At 43.1% G+C, this 17,404-nt stretch overlaps 1 protein-coding gene across 2 annotated transcripts in view; it reads left to right on the forward strand.

Annotated features, from left to right (window-relative positions):
• The window catches only part of alg2 (ALG2 alpha-1,3/1,6-mannosyltransferase), a 34,584-nt gene that overhangs the window by 5,478 nt on the left and 11,702 nt on the right, over nt 1-17,404 (forward strand). For both annotated transcript variants that reach the window (XM_088387184.1, XM_088387187.1), the window contains exon 3: nt 7,125-7,266. The gene's annotated coding sequence lies outside the window, so the exon portion shown is untranslated. The remainder of the gene's footprint in view (nt 1-7,124; nt 7,267-17,404) is intronic.

A 17,404-nucleotide genomic window follows, 5' to 3' on the forward strand; every position in this document is an offset into this window, starting at 1 on the left:
TGCCAGTCCTTTCTACTGATGCTTAGCCAGCTGCATACCTGCAGATCAAGTACTTAGCTTGCCACTCCCCACAACTGTAACCGCTCGCTTATTTAGCGGGAATGCAGCAGCCATAAAACTGTAAAACATAAAAATCTTATACATCGTGACTCGCTTTATATTACTCTAACTCACTGTTGTGGACCAGTGCTAGCTTGTTCGTGCTTAAAATGTCTTAGTGAACCCCCGCAGTTGTTATTTTTAGACCCTCATTAGTAAACAAATCAGACAAAGCAAACATGAGGAAGCATTGTCAGGGAATAAAACCTTTGAAATATTAAATATATGTAAACGAATCCTGACTTTCTTCTAATAATGACCCCCATCTCACTCGTCTGACTCTTGACTCCATTTCAGTTATCTCAGTGAACGCCGTGTTGACCTCTCTTTAAACCTTAGATTCACTCCTTCCCTTGTGTTCTTTTTTTCCTTTTTTCCTTGTCTTTTGTCCCCCCCTCCCACCCTTCTTGGTCCTTCCCTCCATGAAGGGGAACTTCCACTGCAGTCTCGCATCCAGGAACAGACTTCCACTGTGGAAAACAGCCACATAATACTGCTCAAGTGTACTTTCCAAACCAGGGCGAAAAAGAACACACACATGCACACAATACCCCCCCCCCCACCCCTCCAAATAAATGCCCCCAACTCTTTTTCTTAACTCATTCACTGCCAGCACAGTTAAAATGGATATTTGACGTCTAGTTGTCAATGGTAGTGAACGATTTTATGTTTTTTCTAAAAATGATTTGAGACCAAAAAAAAAAATCTGCATTAAAAGTGGACTGACCTGTATAGAGGAATAAATAAATTTAAAATTGTGTTATAGGAAGTTTCGGTTACATCGTTGCCGCTAGCATAGCATCACAGCATCTTGAGACTTCCTGCGTGATTGGTGAGTTTGTTGAAGCTTTTGTTTATTTAGCCAGAAGAACATTTAGAATAGAATAGCTCCTTCCCATAAACAAAGTTCCATGTACTGAACCCAGGATTAAATTGTGCATCAACATTTGTCACAACGTGCCGCACTTGAGGCTTTTTGCTTGTGATTTCAACTTCATGGACACCTTAAGGTTATTGTGGTGCTCTTCGTGGAAAACAACTGGATGCTGACATTTTGTGAGTTTTAATTGCGGTGCTGTGCGAGCCCAATACTCAGAGAATAAATCTTACATTTTCAATTTAGCTCATAGTAGTTATTTACTTTTGGGAAGCGAATAGAAAATCTTTAGATAAAAAAAAACAAAAACTGTAGGTTTGCTTCAAGTCGGAGATGTTAACGTGTCGCCAAGTGTTTTTTTTTTTTTTGTATCTTCACATTTGGACTTAAATTCCTTCTATCAAGACAGCGGAATTGTGGAAACTCCTAGGGAATGGGTTCCATGGAATGTCTGGGCAAGATTCCTTCCGTCTTTTCCCCAGTGGAGTTGACTCTTCTTCTCCCATAAGATCGTCATTGTGCACAGAAATAAATGTTCGACATTTAAAATGAACCCCTAAAGCTCATTATATAATATTAATTGACAAAGACAAAGTAACATTTTGCCACATTAGAGTTAGTTTTGTAAAAGTAATAATAAGTTTTCTTGTTTTAAAAAGTAGTTTTCAAAACTTTTATTCATTATTTTGTTAGTTAGTTTTTGTTCAACTCGTTTGTATTTTTTTTTTTGGTGGTGCTCGTAAAAAGTTTGAGAATCACTGTATCTAGGATTACCATGGCAACAACAGAGCACTATGTTCTTTATTACGCTCGACTGTAACGTCACTCGGATTAAGACGTTGTTATTTTCGGATGAAAATTGCGTATGTCTTTTTACCGCATCGACCGGTTTTATTTTCTTGTACGTTTTTTTTTATGCATCTCTGTTCACGTCTTCCTCCCCCAACACTGGAATGTAACTTTGGGTTGACCTCGTGACTCATCTCTCCCACACTGACCGCATCGCTGCTGTGCGGACCGAGTCTCATGAAGTAGCGGCACACACTCAAAATCTAAAACACACTCGCGCTAACCCACACTTGTTGCGTCACACACACTTTTTGTGGTAACTACAAGACAGCTGTTCTTGCTCAACGCTGCTCTCGGCCATGATGTCATGAGTATTCATGTGTGTGATTGGCTGACGTTGGACATCAAGGATGGAAGGGTCAAAAGTTTTTTGACCTCTGTCGTGTCTTGCTCTTCACCACCAGTTGGGGGAAAAAAATGCAATTAATGATCGATTCGATTATTTTATCAATTATTGATGAATCGGATAAAAAAATCAATTTTCCATCCCTTTATTAAAATACAAAATATGACTTCAAATTGACAGTAATTAGTTACTAGTTTGGCCTGTAATGTCAGAAAATATTAAAATGTTGATATTTACAGCAATCGGATAATATTTGCTCTTGGGACGAGTCAATCTGATAATCGATTAGTTGTCGATTAATCGATTTGTCATTGCACCTCTCATAATTATGACCAGAAGCATATAACCGAGATGACTTCAATGTAGCTTCCATGACTTAAAGGCATTTATTAATTTAGGTCAGAGTCATTCACATCCAAATTTCCAAAACATCCTTATTAAGTGGTTCATCAGTCCATAGGACATCTTTAACAAAAAGCTCATTTATGTCTACAAAACTGGGTCAGACTGTTACAGTATTAAAGTAATAAGTTGTATTTTATCTTAGTTGACTTTAAACGAGATTTGTCTTTTAAAGACACTCGTGCGTGTCTGAAAGTGTCCCCATTCATAGTCACCATGGTGAAGTCCTAAAAGTCGTCATGACAACTCTATCCGCGGCCTCGTTGCGTGCCAAAACACGCAACTGTCACCTATGCATCACCACTGTTCACACAAACGCTCATGGAGTCACTATCGCACACAACAAAGACACCGACGTGGGTGACGCTTTTAAAACGGGTGTCAAAATAGAGGCGCGGTATGAGAAAAAGAAAAAAAAAAGTGTTTATGACTGTTAAATCCGTCCGTTACTGAGCAGAACGAGTCACTTTTAGTTTCTTTTCGTTTTTTTATTGCACAGTTTTTGAATTGTAATTTTTTAAATCAGTCTTATGTTGGAGTAAGAGATGCTAAAGGCATGTGCCGGAGGGTGCAACCACCCTGGGGGGCTCTTCCCACCAGCCCACCCCTCTCACTTCACCTCCACACACACACACACACACAGCCTGCCTGCCTTAAGCACATTTTACTACTCGATGGTCGCCCCCTCGGTGATCTCTTCCTATATTTGACCCACTTTCCTGCGTGCACCTCAGTCACCCGCCCACTCCTCTGTATTTCCACTGGGGTGGAAAACACAAGTAGAGTGGGAAAAAATGAGGGGTGGTCTCTACGGAAGATGAGTTGGAGGGGGGAGGAAAGTATCAGGATGAGTGAGTCTGTCCATTACCCCGTCCCCCCTGCCCCCCAGGGGTGCATCTCTGGATTGGTCCTTAACCAAGGCCTTTCAGTTTGGCATTCCAAACCAGGAGCAGCACAGAGAACACATTTCATTTTAAAAAGAACTGAACAAACTATTTACAAGTCCTCTTAAATTCTTATAAAAAAAAAAATGGTTCAGCAATAACACATGATAAAAAGAGAATCATTGGTGGAACTTCTCTAATGTCAGGCCGCCCTTGTTGTCATGGTTACAATAATGCCATTGTAGTTGAGCTAACAAGGTACAAATATGACATTCTTCTTTCTCTCTGGATGTCATTCTATCCCTTTTGTATTTGAATATTAATTCATTTTGCTGGAAGGAATGTACTGTAATGCTTTTCGACATTTCTGGGCCACTCTTGATAATATAGAACAGGAGCTACTTTCTTCTTCCCATCCAACATTGTCATTATATGTCCAGTAGACCATCCCATAACGCTATGCCTAAGGAGTAGAAAATCTTGCAATTCGATCTCAATTTCAGATTTGAACGTATTGAGTTCACTTTCAGAGAATCTGCTGCATGGTCAATTCTTGGGATGACAATCATCTGATTGTCTGTGTCTGTTTTCTAATCTCTCATCTGAATGTTGCTGCCAATCAAGACATCTCCAGACGCTTCCTTTGGAAAGCCGTCTGAAGTCTAAAGCTAAATCTACACCGTATTTGTTTCTTAAAAATAACAATTATAATGTACTTTATTTCATTACATATATCCAAAATCACAAACCATGATGAAGATCACCTTTTTGCTCATGTGACATTCACAAGCTGACCCGTGATTGGTTATTGGCAACTGTGATGTCATTTTTAGTGGACAGCAAAAGTGGCAAAATGGCCGCCCCGAGATGGATAAAAAAGTGGATTTTGCTATTTAACTCATATTCCACAAATGTAATAATAATCACAATATCGTGTTCAGAGTAGTGGGACCACATCTAACCTATTCTTCCAAAAAACATTTTTGACTGGCTTTCTTCTTTAAATATAGTCTAATCAGCATCTTGCCACGTCTCACCTTAGAGGCGGATGGAATGTTTCTGGCAAATGAGAAGTGAGCAATAAAAAAAGTCAGACATCAGTGACAATAATTTTTCAAGGTTTCGATGATTTCCAAATCCTTTTGGTTCCATTTAAAGAGAGTTGCGGTCCGCTCTGGTCAAGGTAGCGATAACGCCGCCCACTCTCCTCTCACTTGCTACTTGCATCCTGTCGTCTCATGATGCAAATGGAAGTGAGAGAACGCCCACTCTGTCCACATTGCCATGACAATCATATGACACCAGTACTGCGATGACACACCAGGTGGAGAAAATAACAAAAGTAATAAATAGCAACTTGGTGTGTGCTACCTATAATTTTATTTTGACTGAAAAAAAAAAATTAAAAAGAAAATTTGCTGCCTACACGTCTGCATCTTGGCATGTTTGCTTCTTCACATGGTGGAGGCAGCTCTAGTGGAAGACTGCGTGGGCGTCTGTGGCAAAGGAAGCGTGCGCTTTCACCGATCACACTAGCGTGCACATCTGTATTTTGCGTATGTGTTAATCCTGGAAAGAGAAGTGAGACGGACACTTCCGCTTTGACTAAAATTAGACCTTCCACTGCAGCTTGCATCACTTCCTCTTTAACATGCGTGTTTGCTGTAGTGTATCACCTCAACGCTGCTTCACAGTTTCCTTATCTGGCTTTTTGCGTGGTTAGTGTTGCTTTTATTGTGTTTAGTGGAAAGCGTTTTATGTCACGGCACAAACGGCGACTCCCGTCAGAGCTCCGAGTTCCGCACTGTGCCGTGTTATATTATTGTTACTATGTATGTACATCTGTGATAGTGTACACACACACACACAATCTGCGTCGGATTTGAGTGAGACAGAGATGGAAAGTGGTGCCTCACTCGCCACGTGACGTCAATTTCTGGTGTTTTCCAAACCAAATTGGAAGCAACACAGATGAGGATGTGATGTCATCAACAGCTTACTTTCTCGCGCCTCCCTCACCACACCTTAGGAGTTTATGGCTCTATTTTCATCTCTTTGGTGTGGGACTTCTATCTCCACCTTATGCAGTATGGGAGTAGGTAGCCACTGCCTGTTTTTTTTTTTTTTTTATGAATGGAATGTGTTGTTTACTTACTGACGGAGCTATTTTTGTCAGTGCTGAATGATGAGCACAGAGTGTGACCACACCGACTTCCTCTTTCATCGCCCTTCCTCCGTCGATCGGTTCAGCCCCGCAGCTTCACGTCAATGGCACGGTTGTAAAAGTGCAAGTGCGTTATCATTTCTTGCGGCTGAGGGTTAAGATTTCACAGATTGACTGAAAATGTAAGCAGTGTGCTCAGATAAGGCGTGATAAGATAAAAAGGCAATCAATAAATTTGATAAATTTGATAATCGCTTGTGTGGTATTTGCTGGACTTGGTAACCTTAATCAAATCTAATATGGATGAAGTCTTAATTATGATGAGGCCTTGACTTTACACTCCCCACAGTGGGATGTTACTTCATGGTGTATGCCTATGCATGTTTAATCGCAATGCCATGACACATTTGCAGGAACTAGTCGCATGCAGTTCTTGAAACTTCAACTTGTGATCACACAATGAGGAACAGTAGCTCGACTAAAGTTTAGACATTCTTTAAGCAAGTTTTTATTATTATTGCTCTGGCTCACACTGAAATATTCCTCTTGCCCAAATTCAGTATTGACATCTGGGCCAGCCTGCTGTGAGCGTGTGTGTATCTGCTTGTGTGTACGTATTTGTGTGTTTGAACTGCTCCGAGGACATCCAGTTTGAGTGTTTCTCCTCCAATGCTCTTTCCGGTTGAGGAACAGTCGTTTTTTTGTCGATGGGGCTTATGGATTGGCACATTCAGCATCCCAGCCCCCAGTCACACACCCACACGTGCAAACACTGGACAAAAGTAGACTTTTTTTTTTTTTTTTGGTCTGGTGTAAACTAACAAAGAGATGGTTCGCTCCAGTTTTAGCTTATAGCTAGCATAACTTTTAGCCGTTTGTCGGTTAGCTTATAAAATGTGCAGTCAACGGTACATAATATTTCATTCTCTTATTTATTCGGCACATCTGGGAAGACATGCAACTGCATTCATTTCATATGAGTGTAATAATTATTTTGTCCGACTATCAAAACGTCAACACGTATGATGTCGTGCAACAGTTGTATTTTAAAATCATGGCGTTATAAAATGGAATTTATAAACAAACCAAGAAAAGTCTGTAGTTCCCTTTGTTATGCGTAATAAAAAAAAAATTAAGCTCTGAACTCAAAAATTTTATATGGCTTAACAATTTAGTATAATCAAAAAAAGATTCACGTCAAGTATTTTAATGAGGTTTTTTTTTCCAATAAATTTTATTGCCTTAAAATTCTGTCGCCGGTTGCTTTTGTCCTCACTTTATAAACACCAAAACAATAGAAATAGTTTTTAAAAATAAATCTAAAGCCTCCCAGTGAAATAATAATACAACACATGTTGGTTGGCACTGCACAGTCAGTTATGTAATCCTGATAATAAGCAGTCTATTTTGAACCCCCCCCCCTCCCTCCCCTCTTTCCAAACTCATTATCAACTTGTTAAATCAAGCTTTTTTCTCCTTGTGTCTCTTCCAATTCTCTTTTAGTGACGTCGACCTTTTATGTTGCTGACGGAATCTCCCGCTTGGCAGGAAAATACCTGTCATGGGTCACAAGGGCCACCGGACATGTGTCTTAGCCAGTGACGTTGCGTGCACGTCTTACTCCAGCGATTTTACTCTACACACGGTAAGCCGGGGAAGCCCTCACACACACACACACATACACACAGCGGCACTCACTAATCCAATTAGGACATTGGTTTGTGGCCCGGGCCTCATTGGACACATGCTGATCCAATTATTAGTGGATGGGTTGGCCAGGCAATCCCAGTGTTTCCCTTTGCTAATGTTCTTAAGTGGCGCTGTGTGGACACCTCGTACGCACAAAAGACCCCCCCCCCCCTCCCCCTCCTTGCGACGTGTGCCAACAAACAACCCTGGTGAGTCAACCGAGGTGTTTAGGATGTGACTGACGTCCACTCAGTCAGCTGAGTTGCAAAAAAAAAAAAAAAAAAAAAGAAACTCAAGGCTTACCCTTGAGAGACTTTCCCCCCAAATTTGTCTAAAACTCCTGAGCCAGGAATAGTCTCAGATGTCCACACTGTGGGCATCATCATCATCAGAGCCAAACAATCAACGAAAGGAAAGTCGCTGAAACACTCGCTCGTTTTTTCTTCCACTAACAAAACATTGACACCAATTTGGAGAGCAATGTGCTCATGTGTGGATATTTCCTGAGTAGCTCTTCATGGTACATCAATGAGGAGCACTCCAAACAAGGACACAAGTCCATCCAGGCGCTCTTATCTAACACTCGCTTAGCCCAGTGAAGATCTGGAGGGCTTTTCTAGTCTCTTTTATTATCGTGACAAACATACACATTTTATCCAGGTCATTTCAGGCGGCGTGATTAGTGCTTGTCACACTTCATGTCATGCGGTCGGAAAATTCTCAAGCCATTCTTTTTTTCGGGCAGTTTGTTCGTTTTGATAGCACCGAGAATATTTGACATTTGAGTATTATTTAATGCTCTGTTGGGATGCTCCGTAGAAATTGTTTGAAATTATTTTTGGTTGAGCAATGCCAGCCTACGCTACACCAAAACAAAGCTAGCTCGCCCCCCCCTCCTTCCCAGTTTGATTTAGTTCACATTTAAGAAAGGAAAACATTGATTATAAGCTCATCTTTCTTCTCCTCTTGTATTATATATTTGGCCACAAAAATGAATCTTAATGGATCCGCCCGTCACAAAGCAGAATTGTCGTCTGTAAAGTATAGCAGCAATCAGCCTTGCAGCAGGAACCACTTTATCAACCTGTAGACACAATCGCGGCTCTATTTCCGACGGGCCTTCTTTGATCAACAACAAAACGAAAATAATAACAAATACCAAAGAGCGTGTATTAAGCAGATAGCCGGGCCGTTGCTCTGTTTTGAAAAACGCCTCGGCTTTGGCACTGAACAACATATGCTCGGCGTGGATGACATGGAAAGTGAGGAGAAGAGGTTTCCGCTGGAGGGGACAGCGGGGGGATAGCACATACCCCTGGGGATGTCTAAGGATGTACAATGCCAGTGCGTATGTGTGTGTGTGTGCGTGTGTGTGTGTGCACGCCCGAGGTAAAGCAGTGGATGTTGAAGCTGATTTGTTCTGATGGACTCAAAGACAGACACAGACTCTGCCTGTGACTCACAGACGAGACGCAAGTATCCCTTAGGGAGCAGGCCCGCGGCGTGCACACACACACATACACACACACACACACACACACACACACGTGCTTGCCAGGTTAGATATCTGCCTGCTTGTGGATCTCTTCTCGCCGTGATGTGAGGCAATCATTGGGATGTTTTGACTCCAAAGTTGCATTGAAACCTCTTATTGTGCATGCCAAAGTGGAATTTGTATCAAACTGGGTTACTTTCTCACGTCTTGTTGACTGTACGAAGGCACAATGTCCAGTTGTGTTGTTGCCGATATTGCGAGTCATGAATGGGGCTTATTGAGCCAGCCGGGTGCACGGTTGCTTCCTCTCGACCCGGCAAAAGTTTCGCAAAGGAGGCAAAAGGCCCCTCCGGTTATTGCCCCGAGTCCAATTGGTGTTCCCGCCCCCGACTAACCGCCCGTAATGGGACATTAAAAGTGCCAAGGAAACACTGGAGCTGTCGTTTTGCGGTGTTGCCGGAAACGCGCACAAAGGCGTCTGATGGCGTTCTCATTTGGCCCGCTTGCTCACACAACAAAATGGAGACACGCAATTTTACACAGTCAGATTAAGGCACACAAAGCGCCACTGGCTTAATATGAGCCGCGTGTGACGTCAAGCGTATGCTCGTTATAATAGCGCTGGGAGCATCAAAGTGACAGATATCACACACAGGCAAACACAACGAATTATCGTCGGGTCATTTTCAGATCAAACCATTAAACACATTTCAATGCGCCTTTGTTAGAAGCCGAAAATTGCCGTGCCGTTGTGTCATGCGCTTTGTTTAAAGTGGCTTCCTAAATTCGACAAACTTTTGTAGATGACTGAACAGGATGGAATAGTAATGATGGTGGCATCCCAGGTCGCCGAGAAAGATGCGATGATATCGCCGGAAGGCGTCCTCGCCAAAATCACGCGTGATAAATAATAAATATGAAATAAAATAATACAATAAATAATAAAGAAAACAAATAATAAAAATGAATAAATAAAATAATAAATAAAATAAATAAATATGAACCCCAATGGAAAATCACAGATTTTTTTGCGTGAAATGGCGTCATCATTCATTTAATATCCATTCACGCTTCACAAGTCAGTGCAGTTATGCTAGCCATAAAAAATCAATGTGCCTATTGTCCCTCACGGGTCACCGTAGGTGAAATGTGGGAACTGGTGACAGCGGCAGGATTCTTTCCATTGCTTTGTGGAAGTGGAACATTGATTTGGTTGCCTCTTTCCCACACAGAGAGAAAGAGAAAAAAAAAAAAAAGTTTAGGATCAGGAGGAAAGCAACAGAGGCTTAAGAGCTTGCTTGTCTTTCCATAAGCATGTTGTTATGATTTCAAACAAAGCGTAATGAAGTGCTTATTTGCTAACATGCTGTGCAGATCAGACAAAAACGCTTATGACTAATCATGCACGTGTTTAATCTCGTATTTGGAAGCTAAATAATAATGGACTGTTTGTATATTGATTCATTCATTCATTCATTTTCCTCACGAGGAATGCTGGAGCCTATCCCAGCTATCTTCAACATCTTAATTATTTAACTAAGGCTTCCTGTGGAAAATTCAAATTGTTTTTTTTATATAGTTCTTGCTGTCCTACTCATCTATTTTGCTTCCTTCATAAAGTTCAGTTGTGAAGAGTTTCCCTCCTGTATTTCTCGAATGATGTAAAAATGACCTCATTTCGAAAACACCGATCTTCTGCGTGGCCAGTGATTTTTTTTTTTTTTTCGCAGCGTGTGTCAGCGCTCTGACTAATTGTGCCTCCGTCACTCTCGTACATTTTTCTCCCGCATTCCTTTCATCTCTTCACTCGTTTCTTATTTCCCCCGGCATGACTTCATCAGTGTAAAAGCAAGATTTAGTTTTATTACAGCCCACGTCTGCTCTTAAGTAAATATTTGCAGCACGTGTCCAAAGTGAGGAGCAAACCTGACCACCGAGCTATCCCAGGAATGTACCGCATCATCACTTCCTGGCCCGATAACGCTGGAAAAGCCTGATTTCTATCAGCCGCTGTGTCGTAATCGCCCCCGTTGATGCGCGTGTGCAACATGTTGTGTCCTCATACCATAATAGGCTTCCCCGAATAACTGTCCCATAATTCTAAACCTGTGAGAAGATCCAGCTGGCTCTGGCCTCAAAAGGAAACGCTCACCTCGCTTGGCTGGACTGTACTTCACCTTCTATGTCAGACTGAAACATTTCCACAAGGAATTCCAAGTATCCTAGAAGACATCTTTCCCGATTCCAAACATCTTCGGTAATACACCGGTCTTGTCTGGATCTCGGGCCAAGAAACACATCAACACTACTCGACCGAGAGCGACACTCACCGATTTTACATCATGACAGCGCGGCGGGGGAATGCTGTCGTAATCCCGGCCGTGCCGAATCACGCGTGATGAAATCCAGTGGCGATGCGGAGTTGGCCGCAGCTCACCCCGGAATACCACAGAATATACACGATATGTTCCGAAAGGGGGGGGGGGACGTGATGATACGCTCAAGTGGCCGGGAGAAAGAAAGTTGATGATAGTTGGCGTCTTGTTAAACTTGAAGAAGTACATGACACCTTGTCCTGTCAACACAGAGTCACTCGCTCGGTTGCTTTTGGGCCTCGGCCCGAGCAGAGCCGCATGCTTGTGTCGTCTTTTTTTTCCGCTGACAAGGTAAAGGGGATTTCCTCACTTGATTGTGTAAGTTGGTAAATAAACAACTTTACATTTTTGCTTCTCAAGACCAGACGTACTCATATTAGGTCATCAGAAATTCTGTTGATATTTTTAGATTTATAGTATGAACACAGACATTAGCATTAGCAATTACTTCATATGCTTTGTTAGTCATAATTATTGTTTTGCGGGGGGACACAAGGGACATATAAAGTAGCGTGCATTCGGAACCATGCGCAGATTAGCCGGAAGATTATCATCAATCATAATATTGCTTCGTTAGAAAGGTCAGCTGGCGGAGGTTCTTCCATGCTGGTTAGTTACATCAAGCCAGTCAGTGGGAATTTAATACCCAGAATAAAAAATCCAAAAAGTTACAGTAGCTAGTGGTTGTCAGAAGAAGAATATTTTTGCTGAATTTGCAAAAATCTCTCATTTTGGAATAAGGCTTGTAAGAACAAGTGTTAAATATTGTCCGCCCCCCCCATTAACGCGCCATTCATTTGTGTGCATGCATTAAACACATTCAACGTTCTCATCTAGCTTCAGAACAAGCCACCTGAACATAATCAGAAATATTTCACACTCGTCGCCATTTACCAATTGCTCATTCACTCCAATTAGAGCGCTCGCACTCCACCGAGGACAAGGGCCAAGCGAGTGCTTTGGAGTGGCGCTCGAGTACGCCGCCTCTAAAGTGGCGTGCCCATGAAAGACTCTTCTTCCTCCACTCGGCGTGGAACGTACTGTGGAAGTGAGAACTCACATCCCCTTCACCGTGCTGAGAGAGAGCCACCGGGTCAGCGTTAAGTGCTGCCGGGTGCTATTACTGTGAAAAGGACGCCTCTCGGGGGTGTCCTTTTCAAGCATCTGATGAACACGGCCAACTCGCATGTGTGTGTGCGCCGTCCTACCTCGTATAATGTGTTGCTGGGACGATTTTGTGAAAGCAAAGCAGATCCGTGTGACATTCACCGCGTGAGCATGCATTTACAGTGTGTGCGACAGACGACGATATTATTGGACGGCTGTGTGTTTGCACCGGACGCAAATAGCAACACGGATGATATTAGTGGATCGAGTTCTGTCACACGCTAGCGCCTGATTCAGCAGGTGCCCCGACCACCCGGTTCTCCCCTGATAATGTTCTGAGCTGGTCTAGGATTGACTTGTGACACACTGACCTCGCATATGAATGTTAGGGATTCATTAATTGATTTTATTTACTGTTGAGGATGTATGTAAAGAATTTTAATGTAAGTTGATATCGAAATCATGGCGGACAGGCCGACATTGAAAAACCAATCCTTTGGTTCCATTGGATTGAGTTAATTCGGGCATGTACATGAACTGCACGTGATGTGTTCAAGTGAGATATATCATTTGAATGTTTTGGAGGAATGCAGTGCGTCAGTTGACCACGTTGTAATCATGTGCTACCGAAAGTTAAGTACTTTTTTTTCTTCTTCAGTGGACGCACAGTGTGTTTAGATGTTTCAGAGAAAAGACTGAGTGTACTTGAAATGATCAAAAGGCAGCACCGTTTATTTATTGGTGTGTTTTTTTTTTTTATTATGCCACCCCGTGATGAGGCGGATCATAGGTTCTGTATATTTACAAGCGGATGAGGAAAGTTTAATGTGTCGTTTGTGGACGATCACGTTTCTGTGGCCAGCGGTTGAATGGACAGGTGGCGTGATCAGGTTCCACCGTGTGCACACCCGTGTGTGTGTGTGTGTGTGTGAACGACCCACATCTTATACAAGCATATAATTATACTTTGCAAACGGCATCATGACTTGGCATCGGGGTCCTTTTCCATCGAGGGTCAGTCTTAGTTCACGTACAAGAGAGCATTAGGATACGTGTCACGGTGTGTGTGCATACGTGTGTGTGTGGATACGTGTGCGCAATAAGCCAGCTCTGGTTTTATTTTTAAAGTGGGGCTCAAACAAAGGCCTTCAGTCAAACTGCTCAGAGAACTGGGCCTTGGGAACATGACCAGCGGCTGTTGCGTCACATTGTGCGTGGCTGTGTGCCACTGTGTTTTATGGCCCTGTGTGTATGTGTGTGTGTGTCTGTCTGTGTGTGTGTCTGTCTGTGTGTGTGTGTGTGAGAGAGAAAGAGACTATCCAACCAACTTGTAAAGAAGTCACTTGTTCAAGTAGGACAGCAACAAAGAAGGGAAAAATTCTTGAGATCCTTGCCAGATGTGCGTCTCAGACACACACACACACATACGCACACAGCGTAATGAGGTGTGTGACACCAAATTGTTCTCATCGTCAAGGGTTTGGCCACATTAACACAAAGAGAAGAACGGATGGACACACACATTTACTGTCAACAGACGTCGTCGTGTGATGTCATAGGTAGCCGGGATGGGATTTAATATTTGGTCACGCACGCACACACACACAATATGGCCACACAATAAAGATCTCATCTTCGTACCACACAAACATAGGAAGACAAGAACACACACACACAGTTTGCTCAAATAGCAATTTGACAGACACATGAACGTCAACAGGCATCATGGTGTGATGTCATATGAAGGATTTAATATAAGTGGGAGACGAAAGGTAGAAGAGGCTAAACATATCAGAAAATAAACAATCGAAAATGGAGACAATCACGGATAACAAGAGAAAACGCCCTCTCAAGGTTATTATTGTTCTCCGGAGGTTTCCTAAAGCCGCCAGGGGAACGGGGGAAGCCTGCTCTCTGTTACATCACACATCTACACCCACAACATCAGCGTAATCTGTCCCACATCTACGCTGCCGCCCGCCCCCGTCTTTCCTTTCTTTCCTTCTCCCTTTCTTCCTGTTTTTAAAGTCTTTCTTTCCACCCATGACGCACTCTGCCATAATGAAACCGTTAAGGGGAGTCCGGTTAACTTTGGCTGCTGCCTTTGGAAGGGAGGGAGGGAGGGAGGGAGGGAGGGAGACGATGTGTGTGTGTGTGTGGAGGTTGGTTAGTGATGTGGTATAAAGTGACACCATGCAAAGCGACTATATTTACAGCGCGCCTCTGTAACGCCGAGCCTATTTATAGCCGGCAGCTCTTTTCTCAGCAACTGCCGCCGCGCATTGTTGCAGCGTCACAAACTTGAGCATCAGATGGCACCAGCCAATGTATCCTGCACCACGCTGCCAAAGGCAGCACGCCTATCCTCCAGTGACTTCCTGTGCGCACACACACATGCGGACACACACTCTGGACTTTCCCTCCTTTCAGTGAATTGGGCTTCTAATATTGTCCGCCTCTGATTCTGAACAGGAACGATACGTAAATACAGTGGTACTCTGCGATACTTCATTTTTATGAACACCCAAATCATCCTTCCATATTGAAATGAGTGGTAAAGCCATTAATCCGTTCCAGCCTCACCCCTAAAAATGACAAAACTTTTCGAAATGTGTTCTTTTTTAAGCGGAAAGATACTTTATTATCTGTCAAATGAGTGTTCGGTCTGATTTATATGTATAATAACATTTATATGTTAAGAAAAAATTAAAAGTTAGACCTGTACTACCTTAAAAAACATATTAATGTGAAGGCTAGAGATTTATTTTTACAAAAATAATAATATCCCAAAAAATGAATAAAAAAAATGATGTAAAAAAAAATCTGTAATTTAAATGTTAGTCATGTAATCAGTAAAATAACTAAGTTATATTTAAAAAAAAAATCACAAAAAGGCTAAAAAAAAAAAACACCCACAACTTGTTTCCTTGTGGGCCGTGACACTAAATAAAGTCTTCATGACGACGTGGGGGCATCAGACGGAAAGTGCCGTGAACCCTGAAGTGGCGCTGTTTGTTGGGCCTGCGAGTGTCGGCCAGACGGCCGGAGACGCTCGCAAGCAGCCAAGCGTGCGGCAGCGGCGTTATGTCGCCTGCCGCCGTTCCGAGCAAGGTGCGTGTTTACTCAACAAGGGTGCTAACGTCAATCGAGGAAATTGATGTTTATCCTGGCGGGTTAGGAGAGTGAAGCATGTCAGCGAGTGTGTTTAACCCGCCTTTTGCTTTGCCTGCATCTCTTCGCTGTCCCCAAACACACACACACGTGCGTGCAGAAAACGACAAGCTGACTCAGCTCGGGCGTTCCATTGTAACAAAAATGGTGGGCGGTGCGAGAGCGTCACTCGGGATGATTTTAGCAACTGCAAATGACGATACTACGCAGAAAGAGAACATCATGGGTTTTGTTTTTCAAGCGTCCTCCTCCCGTTCCGTCTTTGTGGCCTCTTTCCCAGCGCTCCCACGAGAGTCTTTCCCCAGCTGCCGCCATTTGTTGCGGTCCCAAACCGCAGATGAACCATCACGTCGGCCTGCGTGCTGACATCAGCGGCCGGGCCTCCACGCGCGGTCGTACGTTCGACTTTCCGTCTCTTGGGACGGCGCGAGCCTAAACTTGTGACACACTGATGTCTCCCTTTCCGAGTTGGAGTTCCCAGGGCCTCGAAGTCGTGCTTGGCGTCAGCGAGGGGCTTGTTTTTGAGGAGTTGATGTGACACACAGGAAGAGAGATTGCACGATGGAATTATTATTATTATTATTATTATTATTATTATTTTACAGTATATGCATATATTGGACTTTCCAACTATTTGAACACTGTTTTTTTAATTCACACGTATGCAGAATTTGACATCATCCGGGAGGTTCTATTTATTGAACATTTGGTTCTTTTTTTGCGATTGTAGTTTTTGTATTGCTAAATCATCGTGACAGGGTCGCTGCCTTCGTTTTAGCCGAGTGGGATGAAGTGGTTAAGCCGATTTGATTGTTGATGGTCCACCCACGCCAATGTTTTCACTAATTTCCGACCTCTTTGGACTGTTGAGGTATATACAATAGTGTTGAGATTATTTTGTGGGGGATTTTTCGTAGTCCCTAAACCCTTTTTGGAATACCTCAATTTAAGACCTTGTCGCCTCGGATGATTTTTTTTTCGGCCAGCAGAACTAAAAAGCGAATGCTCGAGATGTGAAGGAATTTGCTCTGGGGCGAGACAACAAATGCACACGTATTGACAACCGTCCCGAATTTACACCTCCCTGCGAGTTGTTGGCTGTCTGACACTTTGTACAACGTCGCCTTTGGCTACCTTCCTCTCTCATTTTGCAGGAGGTGTCTTCACAGCCCTGTCCGTCAAAGCGTCGAGGCCTCTGGCGCTTGCCTCGCATGCCTTTTTCACAACTCTGTCCGATTACAGTAGTGGGGGGAAAAAATGATTAAACTGTGAGATGAATGCAGGAGGAAGGGTGGAGGGGCGGGTCAAAAAGACCCAGAAAGTTGTCTTTGGCTCAATCCAAACATCAATCTCATCAATAATAAAGCTCGAGCAGTCACGGGACAATATTAAACATGACATCGGACCACGACGTGGATCCCCGCGCCGTATTTTTATGCCGCCTCGTAGATTCGTGACTCACGGCGGCTAAGCCGTGTGACTGAGAAATCACGTTGTTGTTGAAGAAAAAAAAAAACCCCAACAATCGTAAAGGTCACTGCCACATTCTCGCAGCAACTTGACGTGGAATCAGTCGTTTGTGTGTGCCTACAAATCACTGACTCACAAACGAGTCATCAATATGAAACATCCTCATAAATGAATTAGCAGCGCACGCTAAACACATAAAGCTCCTGTGATCTCTTGTATTTCTTGCCTTCTTAATAATAAATAGAGTTAATACACACACACACACACGCACGGACGGCCCCTGTCGTTCCTCATCAGTCATTCAGCGTGACATGTCCGTGTGCGAGAAATCTGCAAGTCGGCATTTTTTCTCCCCCAGTAGATTTTGCTTTACCTGACTCTCCGCTCATCCATGCAAGCAACTGGTGAGCGTTGCCGCCACGGTTACTCGAGCTGGAAATTACATTAGAGAGCTTTATTTTAGAAAACTTAAAAAA

The sequence above is a fragment of the Syngnathus floridae genome, chromosome 10, assembly GCF_059516105.1.
Source record: "Syngnathus floridae isolate MCC-2025c chromosome 10, RoL_Sflo_1.0, whole genome shotgun sequence".
NCBI classification, from domain to species: Eukaryota; Metazoa; Chordata; class Actinopteri; order Syngnathiformes; family Syngnathidae; genus Syngnathus; species Syngnathus floridae.